The 13,306-nt window shown below is 33.2% G+C and overlaps 1 protein-coding gene and 1 long non-coding RNA gene across 2 annotated transcripts in view; one reads left to right on the top strand and one right to left on the bottom strand.

The window, feature by feature from the left end:
- LOC145291497 (aminopeptidase NAALADL1-like) overlaps positions 1-13,306 on the top strand; it is a 98,840-nt gene that overhangs the window by 19,054 nt on the left and 66,480 nt on the right. The gene's annotated exons all lie outside the window — the stretch shown is intronic.
- LOC145291498 (uncharacterized) overlaps positions 1-13,306 on the bottom strand; it is a 32,434-nt gene that overhangs the window by 9,990 nt on the left and 9,138 nt on the right. Inside the window, exon 2 of the long non-coding RNA XR_013869428.1 lies at positions 13,063-13,137. This is a non-coding gene — a long non-coding RNA (uncharacterized LOC145291498). The remainder of the gene's footprint in view (positions 1-13,062; positions 13,138-13,306) is intronic.

The following is a 13,306-nucleotide window of genomic DNA, read 5'->3' as shown; positions in this document are numbered from 1 at the left end:
CAAGGATGTTTTTTCACTATTATTGGAATTAATTTTTTTAATGGATGACCTTTTTCTTTTGTTTTTTACCTTTATTTTCTTATCCTTCACGTTCCTTCCTTCCGTCCTTCCTTTCTTTATGCCTTTTCATCCATTTTTCTTCTCTATTTTAAAACAAATCTTAATCCCCATCTACCTTTTCCCGTCTTCTTCCCATATATTAAAAACCATTTCTCTTTTTATTTCTATTTTTAATAACATGTAATAGGACCTACTGATAATAATTTCTTGTGATGCTAAATACCTGAACGATTTTTATTATGGACTCAGCTTGTGTATAAGCTATATCACCTAAAGAGGTCTCTAGTTACTAGTTACTAGTTGACCGAAACATGCTCGTGAATGTGTAGCGATATTTTAATGCTTCTGTAAAAACAAAAAAATGTGTATATATATATATATATGTACATACACACATAGTAGCGTCCAAAAGTTAAGGAACGGTCGATCATTTGCTTTTAAATGGCTTCTAACTTTATCTATGAAAAAGGGGGGAAAAAAACCTTTTGGTGAATTTTCCAATGTTTAATAATGGTAGTTAAATAAAAAAAAAAAATTTTATTTTTGATTTTGAATATATATTAGTTTTTTTACATATAAACAAATTTAATTAAATTACTGGTGTCCAAAAGTTAAGGAACGAGGGAAATTATTAATGAAAAAAACAAAGAATCCTTTCAGTATTTAGTGAAAAGCCCCTTGTGTTCAATCACACTATGGCATCTTTTGCTGCAAGACAGAACTAATCGTTCAAATGTTATAGGGGAGATATTATTCCATGATTTTCTTATACATTCCCATAAATCATCAGTCTTTCTCTATTTTTTTCTTCTGACATATTAACTATCAAATATTGAACAGTTCTAAAAGCGTTGTTTTTCGGGTTATTGAAAATAGAAAAAAAAAGGTTTACCATTGACTGAAAAGAAAAAAATCGGGCCGACTCTGAATAACAACTAAGAGGGAGGATAGAAAAATCACTCGATCATCTCGTTCTGATCGCTTTAAAACTGCGGTTTCGATATCCCGGGATTTTACATTCGAAACTGGACCAAAAATTTCCAGACAAACGATCTCATGAAGATTAAACAAAGTTTGATTATTTTGAAGAAGTCCATGCTCAAAGCCTTTTTCTATTAAAAATAAAAAGGCCAGATTGTTATTCGCCAAAAAACCTTTGTTTTGAGAATAAAAAAATGGGAAAAGATTCATTTTAGTGACGAATCTAAATTCATTCTTTTCGGATCAGACAACAAACCACATGTCAGAGGAAGAAATGGAGAAAGACTGTCCCCGAAGTGCGTTAAAAGTGCAGTAAAATTTGAAGATGGTAGTATAATGATATGGGGCATGATATCTTCAAAAGGAACTAGCCCCTTTGTGAGGATTCATGGAAAAGTAAATGCTCGAATGTACAGAGAATTGATTAGAGAACATGTGGTTCTTAATCTTTCTGATTCTGATATATTTATGCAAGACAGCACACCGTGCCATAAAGCAAAAATAGTTTTAGAAGAGCTAAATTGATTCAATATTTGTGTTATGGATTGGCCAGCTCAGAGACCAGACCTTAAGCTAATTGAAAATGTTTGGAAAATTATTGGTGATAAGATCACAGAAAAAAACCCCAAAATCTTGATGATTTATGGGAATGTATAAAAAAAATCCTGGAATATCTCCCTTCTAACATGTGAACGATTGTTTTTGTTTTGCAGCAAAAGATGCCATAGTGTGATTGAACACAAGGGGCTTTTCACTAAATACTGAAAGGATTCTTTTTTTCATTAATAATTTCCCCCATTACTTAACTTTTGGACATCAGTAATTTAATTAAATTTGTTTATATGTAAAAAACTAATATGTATTCAAAATCAAAAAATAAAAATTTTTTTTTTTTTATTTAACTACCATTATTAAATATTGGAAAATTCACCAAATATTTTTATCCCCTTTTTCATAGAAAAAGGTAGAAGCCATTTAAAAGAAAATGATCGACCGTTTTTTAACTTTTGGACGCTACTGTATATATGAGAGAGAGAAAGTTTAATTAATAAGAAAAAGAATAAAGTTACATAGGAACTTTATTACATTAGCAAGTCAATAAGGGTTAAAAAAAGAGGAATAACTTTTTGAAAGCATTCAGATTAAAAATGGAAAAATTTTTTGAGATTAGAATTGGAAAAAAAAATTTATAATGGGGATGGTGATATGATGGGGATAAAAATGAGAAGAACAGAAAAAACAATAAAGGCTTAAAAATTGTGCGAAAATAAACATTTATTTGAAAGAAAAAAAATCTAAATGCATTCATTTGATTTGTTATTAAATTTAAAATCAATACTGAAAAGAAACAAATAAAAACTCGAAACTGTTATGAACTGGGACGAGAATTAAGCTATCACACCAAATCCAAACTTCCTGCTAATTACAATCAGTTAATATTTTTTTTTATTACATTTTCACCCGAAACAAAGCCCATTGCCACTTTGAAGTTGGGGACTACTATCAGGGACCCAAGTTACAGGGGTGCTATGTAGGGAGTTGGGTAGCAAGTTGTATGTTCACGTTACACTTGAACTTCTGCATGTCAATACAGTTGGGGAAGCAGGGACCCGGAAGGGAATTCCAAAGTCTAGCAGTTCTGGGGAAGAAACTACTGGAGTAGAAAGATCTCTTACATCTAGGGATCTCTACATGTGTAAGGGTGGGATTTAGCTGCTTGTCGAGTTTGTCAGAGGTATTTACATCGAGGGGGTACAAGAGCATTCACCATTAAAATACTTGTAGAACAGGCAGAGGGATGCAACATTTCGTCGATGGGACAGAAGCTGAAGCTTAGATGACAGTTCAGGACCTATCAGGTTGGCAACTCTCTTTTGAACCTTGTCTAGGAGCAAGATATGCTGAATTACCAAGAAATGTAACATTTCTCTAATTTTATTTTGCTGGAATTGATACTCTCTTATTTTTAGCTGAACAAGCGTTTGAAATTAGTCACTAAAATCAGTTTAATTCAAGAATTTAATTTTAAAAATAAAAAAGCATCTTGATCGTATCAAATTGACAGCAAAAATAAACAGAATTTGCCTAAATCATTAATGAAAATCAACAAAAGGGTTAGATCCAGCATAGAACCTTTGAGGCGCACCAGTATTGATACTTCTTCAGACTTCTGCCTGTAAACAACTATTTTTATAAAGCCTATCAGAGGGAAAGAATTTGATGGCTGAGAGGAGCCTTCTATATTCCATAGCTAGTACATGTTATGATAGTTATGTCCCCTTGTTATAACTCTGAAATTGAGAAGAGTTATTGCCCTTAGTTGTTATTTGTTCTTTGTATAATGGCGTCTTAAATAAAGCATGTGTTTACCTAGCTCTCGTCTTAGTTATCCATTTATTATTGCAGTTATCCTGACTAATGAACCTCATAAAGTAATGGTATGCTTGTGAAGCAAATTTTGTGCCAAACTCCATCAAAAGTATTTGATATGTTAAGGAATGCTATTCTATAAGTAAATTTCTCATCAATAGATTCACTAATCCTATGCAATTTTACAGTCAACTGTTGATCTTGCAGTATGAAATTCATATTGTTTTTGCTAAGATGATTGATAAGTTTTCAATTTATCTACACATTCAAACCACTTACTTATGATGCACACGAGATTTATTGGTCGGTACTGAGATGCGAAAGACTGTTACATGAAAGGGCTATCCCCTTCTCATGTAAGTAAGAAGGCAGACTAGATAAATGAAAATGATATTAGGAAAAGGCTAGAATCGAACCCTGTAGGCAAGTGGATAATTGAAATCCTAGGAATGCAGTCCATTGCTAATTCATTTAGAAATAGCTAAATATTATTTATGTCGGGAGGGGGGGAAAGCGATTGTCCATTCTTTTAGAATAACTGGATATTAAATATGTCAGTTAAAAGAATGGGCAATGCGAGTTAAAAATATTGTTTAAAAATAGGTTAGATATTAAATAATTACAATTGGGAATTCTTGTTTGCCAAAAGTGTGTGGACTGACATATGTAAATCCAGGTGAAAGTTAGTCACGTTGGGAACCACACGTCTGACGTCATAAACAAGGAAATTTCTCAATATATTGAAGCATAGGGTTCGAAGTTAAAAAGTTGATTAGGATCAGATAATCAGAGCAGATCACACACGGTGATAGAGTCAGTTGGAGAGTGGGAGCCCCTTAGAGGCGAAGGGAGAAGAGTAGACCATGTAGTCGAAAAGGCTTGAATTCCTGACATCACCAATCGGCCGGTTGAAGAATAAAGAAATCACCATTAATAATTTTGTAACTGTTAGTCTCGTGTCGTCTTTACAACCGAAAAGGTAAATGTGTTTTGTAAATTCATCTAGAAACGAACTCTTGTATAACCCCCTTACAAGTAATGTGCCTCCTCCACCATAAGTGAAGTATCTCCTCCCCTCTATAGGTGTTAACAAGAATCATCCCAGGCTGATATAAATGTCTCCCTCCATATTTATCATCATAGTCGTCATGATGTACAAAGAACTGTTATATAAATGTCTTCCCCTCAGAATTGTCATCACCATCGTTATTCATGTATTATGAATTCCTGTTATACCTGCCCTCGTTAATGTGTCCTCAATATGACCCCCCCCCCCGCAACACAACAACTGGTCTCTAGCATTTTTAAATACTGAGCAGACTGAAGTTTTGCAAGTAGATGTCAAGCATTTTTCCTTTAAGCAACAAGCCTTTTTAAGGATAGAAGATTAGTTTTGGTTGCAGATTTTAAAGTACAATGACTGGAATATTGTCAGGGTCTGCTGTCTTGCTGTTACCAAAATTCTTGATAAGTTTAGCAACATCCTAAATAGGTATACAGATGTTGCTTAAAGCAGTGACATTCAAGCTTTTTTTTATCTCAACACTGGCTTAATGTATCTCAGTCATGTGATGAAATTCTGGAGATAATTATTAGTGATAGGACGATTCCAATATTGTTCCGAATTCCGATGCAATTACCAATTCCGATTCTTTATAAATCTCTAAATATGTGACTATAAAAGTGTTATTTTGTCCCGATTACTATAAAAACACACTTTAAATGTGCTTATATTTTCTCAAATGTAAAAACACATTTGTGAGGGGGTGATCTAGAGATTTTAGTCACACTCGAAGTTTAAATCAATAAATATTTATTATTTTATTATTATTACAAGCAATGGAAGATGTTTCTTAAACCAAAATCAAATAAAAAAGATAATTTAAGGAATCAGTTTTGGCATCGGAAAATAGGCTAAGATTTTTCCGATTCCGAAACCGACTCTGATACCCCAAAATCTCCAATTTTTCTGATTCCCGATTCTGATTAATCGTCCCAATGATAATAATTATCCCTAATCACAAAGGGTGGAATTTGATGAAATGTTTTTTTTTTTTTTACAAAAAGTTGGGCTTCATTAGATCCTGAGGACCTTGTTTATTATTCTCGAAAACTCGTGGGAACCAAGCTTCTATTCAGCAACTTTAGATTTAATGGATTGGACATAGAATTCGTTTCTTCAGAGTCTAGTCTTTAGAGATCCTTAAACCTACAGCATTAAGGCAGGGCGACTAAACAATTGGCCATGTCATCACTTTTATTATTATTCTTTTATAAGCATTTTGATGAAATGTAAATGTTTCCCAAGTGGAATCGATTTAGTAATCGAATAAGAACCGATATTTTTTAAATTGGTTGTTATCAATGTGTGTGTACGGCATAATCACTTGGGCTATGACAACAGCATATTCTTTTCATTGTTTTGACTCTTGAGTATATATCCGACATGATTAGACACAGTTAATCAACTGAGAACCACATCATTCTATATAAAATCATATAAGATATAAACGGATACACACTCACAAAAGTTCATTAAAATATACGTTAAATGTTTATTGTGTATGCGAGAATTAATGTGTATTCTTTCTTACCTTGAAAAAGAAAACACTCTGTCGAGGCGTGCAGAAAAAAATTGTTTTCACATCCACGATTCGAATGAAAGAGAGAGATAGGTATAGAGAATGTAACAAGAAGCAGAGAATGCCACCAGGTGGTGTTCTCTACTTCCTGCTATGTTCTCTCCGCTATTTCTCTCTCTCTCTCTCTCTCTTTCTCATTTTTCGTAATTTTTGAATATGTTCATTACTGCGACATAACAGTTAAGTAGATACCATTGGTTTTACTTGAAATTTGAATCGGAAATCACAAGGGTAGATAACCGGTATATAATTGAGATATCTTTGTGTATGTGTGTGTGCATGATAGCATATCAGTTCGAAAAGCCTCTGCCCACAGCCGCATGTCAGTTGTCTTTTGTTAAATTAGTGTCTATCAGTGTGTGTTTGTGTGTGCACATATCAGCAGTTATGTGTGTGTAGGGGAGGAGTGCTAACAACCGGAAATATGTTCTTTACTGAAGAGGTCACACCAATGACCAATGATATATAACATTTGTATTATTATTATTATTATTATTATTATTATTATTATTATTTTATTGCGGTTTGTGTGTTGTGATTAAATCGAATTAAGATTTAGCTTGAAACGTCCGACCTTGATAAAGTGCAGTGTCATTGACTCATAAATCATAACTGTGTAGGAAAATGGCGTCAGACACTCATGGACAAACAAGGCAAAGAAAAGAATTTTGGATTCTACTTATATGTAGAGTGAGAAGAGGAGTACATTTACATTTCTTTTGCTGTGTGTGAAAGGTCATGGTGTGAAAGGTCATGATGTGAAAGGTCAGGAGGGGGGGGAGGATGTTCTTGATTATTGTTAATATTTCACAAAAATAAGAGGTATCTGAATTGCCCAACTCCATTTGCATTAGACTAAATTGGTGCTACTTTGTTATTGGACTGAAATTTAAAAATCGAAATATTGAATTTCAAGTAAAACTAATGGTACCTACTTAATTATCATGTCGTGGTAATGAACATATCCAAAAATTACAAAAAACAATAAGGTGTAAAATTAATTATAAATAAAAATAGTTTTAGAATTCAGTTTTGTAAAAACTGAGTTTTGCTAAAAAATAAAAAGAAATTGGAAAGTTTCATTTGTAAAAAGGGATGTAATTATGTTCTGAATAAAATTTTAGGCCAATTTAGCAAGACTTAATTTTTGCTAATTGTCTTCAAAATCTTTTTTCATTAATAATTAATTTTCTATCTCGTCGTTTTTTTTGATAATTTTTGGATATGTTCATTACTACGACATGACAATTAAGTAGATTACATTGGATTTACTTAGACTTCAATATTTCAATCATTAATAATGAAGAAACACCACTAAATTAATATAGCTCATAGCTTTATATAAATAGAGATTATGATAGAGAGAGAGAGACAAACCGAGAGAGAGAGAGACAAACCACGAGAGAGAGAGAGAGAGAGAGAGAGAGTGGAGAGAAGTCCAGCAGAGTGCTCAATTATTAAGAAAAATTAAAAAATAAAAGAATAATGTGACATCTTTGCCATATTTATTTATTTATACATTACAGAAGATCAGAACAACATCGCTATCGTTGGTTCCAAATCCAAACAAATGGGAACTATAGCTGGTCTCATAAGACTCTGTTAATATCTGTCTCTCCAGAAAATGTGTAAATTAGATTGAGATAAATAAAATTAGCACAATACCTATATGTTCCAGAAATTCAAACACAACAAATATTTCGTGTACGATCATTTCTAAATCGATTTGGAAGAGTTTATCTTTTTTATTATAGTTTAGATAATTCCAAAATTCTCTTCATCAGCACCCCTCATAACATCACAAGTAGAAGTCAAGCAAGAGAAACAGAAACATCAAATTTTATTATATATATATATATATATATATATATATATATATATATATATATATATATAGAGAGAGAGAGAGAGAGAGAGAGAGAGAGATAAAGAGAGTGAAAAGATTAATAATTGTAAATTATGAATCAGTTTCAAAAGGAAAAACAAACAAAATTAACTTGAGTGTACAATCGTTTCGGAAACGATATTAATTTTATTAAATTGACAATAATTATTGACAATAATTGACAAAGGTTTTGTCTTGGAATATAATCTTCTAAGCAGCAAAAAATAGAGAGGGGGAGAAGTTTAAGACACCAAAATATTGAGCTCCATTAGAAAATTTGTTTTAAGTTCAGTCAGTATATCCTTGGGCATGCTGCTGTATCTTGTCTCTGAATATGCCCAAAGATATATTGTCTGAACTTAAAACAAATTTTCTAATGAAGCGCAATAAGGAATATCCGCCTTACTTACTACAAAAATGCTAGTTTTATTTTGGTGTCTTAAACTTCTCCCCACCTCCCTTATTTTTTGTTGATTAGGAGAGTATGTTCCAAGACAAAACCTTTGTCAATTATTGTCAATAATTATTGTCAATTTTAATAAAATGAACATCGTTTCCGAAACGATTGTACACTTAAGTTGATTTTGTTTGTTTTTCCTTTTGAAACTGATTGATAATTTACAATTAATTTTTTTGCTCAATATTAATATAGCTCTAGGATGCATATACCTATTGAGCTTATTATATATCTACAGTACTATGGCCAATGTTCTTTTAAAAGTCTTAATACATTTATTAATACATTAAAATATACTCTGCTCTTTAGACTCCAGGTCTAATTCCCTCTATAAAATATATATATATATATATATATATATATATATATACTAGCATTTCAGCCCGGCGTTGCCCGGGTGTTCGGATGTGTATGGTGAGCAAAAAAAAAAAGTGGTAGTAGGAAGGCAAGCTCGAACCCATACCGCAAAGGAGGAAAAGAACGGGGTAAAACCTAACGTTAACAACCACCGCCAAACCGGAAGCAACATTTTTTTTTTAAATTAAGGCTGGACAATCTAAAGGAGAGGATAACTTTCAAAAATATCGGCGAAAAAAGTGACCCCCCTGTAGAAAAGTGCCTAGTTGAAGGGGAAGATATTAATGTTTTTAGCCAATTTTTCGATATTTGTCGTATGAAAGGTCAAACTTTAAAACGATACTGATCTTGGTAAAATCCGTCGCCTCTATTGAAAGTTTAAGGCAGACATGCAAAATACATACATACTTACATACATACATACATACATACATACATTTATATATTGGTAACTAAAAATTTTCAAACAAAACTGATGAAAAAGCTTGCCCTATCTCTGAATACCTTTTATGTAAAATTTCAAATGTTTAGACCAGAAATTGTCTGAGTAATTTGGTATAGACCGCAGACGTCAATTTTTTTTAAAATTTGACCCCTATTATGACCCCTTAACATTTATAGTTTCGGGCTCAAATCACTTTATTAAGTTAGATCCAGGTTCAAGGAACCTATATCTAAAATTTCAAGTGTCTAGACCCAAAATTGTCGGAGGAGTTTGGTAGAGTTCTTAAAGGTCAAATCGTTGAAATTTGACCCCTTAACAGCCAAATTTCTGGCTGACACCCATCACATCGATTTTCCCAAATCTCAGTACCCGGTATTTCAAATTTCGAGTCTATAGACTAAAAATTGACAGAGTTATTGCGTAGGGAAATGTACACAGACAGATAGACACACAGACAGACAGACAGACATGTTCACTTTTATAGATATAATAGATATATATATATATACACGGCATAATCACATTGACACACCGGTTCTCGTTAGATCACAAAAGTTGCCTTGTTAGTACCAGATGGGTGACCATTTGAGAATTCTAGGCGCTGTATGTGCTCTCTGCTTATCTTGGCATTGTTTCCAATTGTCCTGAGCCTCCACTTGCCATTGGTATTTAACAATGTCAGGAAAGGCGTGGTTAGAGATTGCACAACTCTTGCCACAAAAATTTTTTGTGCAGGCATCCTTACAGTAAGTATCCATAGTCAGTCAAGACTGAAGGAAGCCATCATATATATATATATATATATATATATATATATATATATATGTGTGTGTGTGTGGGCATATGTATTTATTTATGCAGACATGTAGAGGCTTTGCTACATTGGCATGACAGTGCTTCAATCTGTAGTTATTAAGAACTAAGATTTCAGCAGGTAAAAAACAATGATGAGATCTTATTTATTAATAACTACAGATCGAAACATTGTCATGTCAATGTAGCAAATCATGTACATGACTGTATGGATAAATATTAATATAAACAACTCTATTTATTTTGAGCACTATTTCATAAACTCAGTGGATATTCTTTGGATTTTATCCTATAACTATATATTTTTAATCTAGACTACTCAAAATGAGCAATTAACCGATATATATCTATAAAAGTGAAAGTGTCTGTCTGTGTGTGTCTGTCTGTTTGTGTACACCCCCCCCCCAAATAACTCCGTCAATTTTTAGTCTACAGACTCGAAATTTGATATACAGGGTACCGAGATTTGGGAAAATCTTTGTAATCGGTTTTCGGCCAGAAATTTGGCTGCTAAGGGATCAGAGTTCAACGATTTGACCTTTGAGAACTCTACCAAACTTCTCCGCTAATTTTGTGTATAAACAATTGAAATTTTAGATATAGGTTCCTTGGACATGGATCTAACTTAATAACTTGATTTGAGCCCAAAGCAATAAATGTTAAGGGGTCATAATAGGGGTAAAGAATTATTTTAAATTGACCGCTGCGGTCTCTACCAAATTACTCAGGCAATTTCTAGTCTAAACATTTGAAATTTTACATAAAGTGTATTCAGAGATAGGGCAAGTTTTTTAATCGGTTTGGGTCGGGAACTTGAGCTACCAATATATAAATGCATGTATCTATGTTTGCATGTCTGCCTAAAACTTTCGACAGAGGTGACAAATTTTCACAAGATCAGTATCGTTTTGAAGCTTGGAATTTCAGACGATAAATATCGAAAAATCGGCTCAAAACATTAATTTCTTCACCTTCAACTGGGCATTTTTCTATAGGGAGGGGTCTGTTTTTCGCTGATATTTTTGAAAGTCATCCCCTCTTTTCGATTGTCTAGTCTTAATTTAAACCTACGTCACTTCCGGTTCGGCGGTAGTTGTAACAGCAAAGACGTTACATTTTTTTCCCGTTCCTTTTCTCCTTCGCGTACGGTTTTGAGCCTACCTTCCTACTACCACTTTTTTTTTTTTTTTTGCTCAACACACCTCCAAACACCCGGGAAATGCCGGGCTCCCATGCTAGTATATCTATAAAAGTGAAATTGTCTGTGTCTGTACATTTCCCTATTAAATTACTCTGTCAATTTTCAGTCTACAGACTCGAGATTTGACATGAGGAGTATTGAGATTTGGAAAAAAATTTTAATCGGTTTTTGGCCAGAAATTTGGCTGTTAAGAGGTCAAAGTTCAACGATTTGACCTTTGAAAACTCTAGCAAACTCCTCTGCCAATTTTGGATCTAAACACTTGAAATTTTAGATGTAGGTTCCTTGGACAAGGATCAAACTTTTTAACTTAATTTGAGATCAAACAATAAATCTTAAGGGGTTAAAGTTAAACAAATTTGATCTCTCAGCCAATTTTTGGTGTAAACATTTGAAATTTGACATAAAGTGTATTCAGATTTGGACATGGATATAACTTTATAATTTAATTTGAGCCCAAAACAATGAATGCTAAGGGAGTCATAATTGGGGTCAAAGTTAAAAATGAAATTGACCTCTATGATGTCTACGAAATTACTCAGCCAATTTTTGGCCTAACATTTGAAATTTTACATAAAGTGTATTCAGACATAGGGCAAGATATTTAATCGGTTTTTGTCCGAAAATTTGACTGCCAAGGGATTGGACCTTTAGTCTCTAGCAAACTATTCAGCCAATTTTGGGTCTAAACATTTGAAATTTTGCATAAAGGGTATTCAGACATGCTGCAAGCTTTTTAATCAGATTTTGGGTGACAATTTTGCTACCAAGAAGTCAAAATTGAAAGAATTGACCCTTGCAGACTCTACCAAATTCCTCCGCCAGTTTTGGGTCTAAACAGTTGATATTTTAGATGTAGGTTACCTGGACATGAGTCAAACTTTTTAATATATATATATATATATATGCACATAAAGTTATGAACAGTGTATAGGGTCAGAGCAAAGCCAGACTGAACTGCTAGTATATATATAATATATATAACTTTAATTATGTAATGAAACGTTTTTAAAAGAGTTATATTGTGACTTATAAAGTCCTGCCTTTTTAATACAAACACATATATGTAGTTTAGTTTTCTTAACAAATATGGCCGACTTGCATAAACTCGTCATTCAAGTTCCATAGTCATAACTTCTATTCAAGAGTTTATTTTGGCTAAGGTGCAAAGAACACCTGGATTCTCATGAACTTTTGTAGGCGTTTTTATATTTGTTTTGGTTGAATCGTTCATTCCTTTACATTTATTTTTCCTTTAGTATCCAATGTGAATTGGAGAGAACTTACATTTTTTATTACCTGTTATTCCAAACTGCTGAGTCTTTATTCACTCGCCTCTTCATGAGGACAAAGTTAAACACAATGTCGTTCCTTGTATGTAAAAATATGGATATTCACTTTCCCAAAAAAGGGCGCCTGAATGAAAAAGGGACCTGATCAAGAAGTATTTCTGAGAACAAAACAGATACTACATCCGAATCCCAGCCCAAAAGCCATAATCTCCTGAGTCATTGATCCCTTTTTCTTCTATCTAGTAAGGCCTTTTCACGAACAAAACCAGCTTACCAGCCTCAACCTGGAGCCACAAGTACAAAGATCAGACAACACTGACAATCACCTACTCATCTGACTCACACAACCCGCAAGTTGCCAATTACTCTGCAACTTCACTTATCCATGGGCCCGCGTTCACCTTTCCTTAGCAGACAGACTAACACATGTTTAGCTGACAAGACATCCTATATTTTGCATATATATATATATATCTTAATACAAGTTGACAAATTTTATTCACACATTGAGTCTTGTTTTCTAACATTTTCAATAACAAATAAAAGTCTTAATACATACATGTGTCCAGTGTTTGTACGTGCTTGTCTGATGCCGCAACTTCTTTTCATTGTCACCATTTTCGTTTAATGGTTGCTGTAAAAATAAGAAAGTGGATACAAGGAGACGTCCGCCGAGTTTTTTCAAAGTTTTATTTGGAGAGAACGGACGCAGGAGAAAAGTATTGATGAAATCTTATGTTGTTTACTTTTTAACTTTATTTTCTAACTTACCGAAATGAGTGACGCAGATGGACAGAGACATT

The sequence above is a fragment of the Euprymna scolopes genome, chromosome 12 (assembly GCF_053919585.1).
Source record: "Euprymna scolopes isolate OS-2025 chromosome 12, ASM5391958v1, whole genome shotgun sequence".
Lineage (NCBI taxonomy): Eukaryota > Metazoa > Mollusca > Cephalopoda > Sepiida > Sepiolidae > Euprymna > Euprymna scolopes.
Note: the sequence above shows the minus strand (reverse complement) of the source record. Positions and strands in the feature narration are given on the sequence as shown.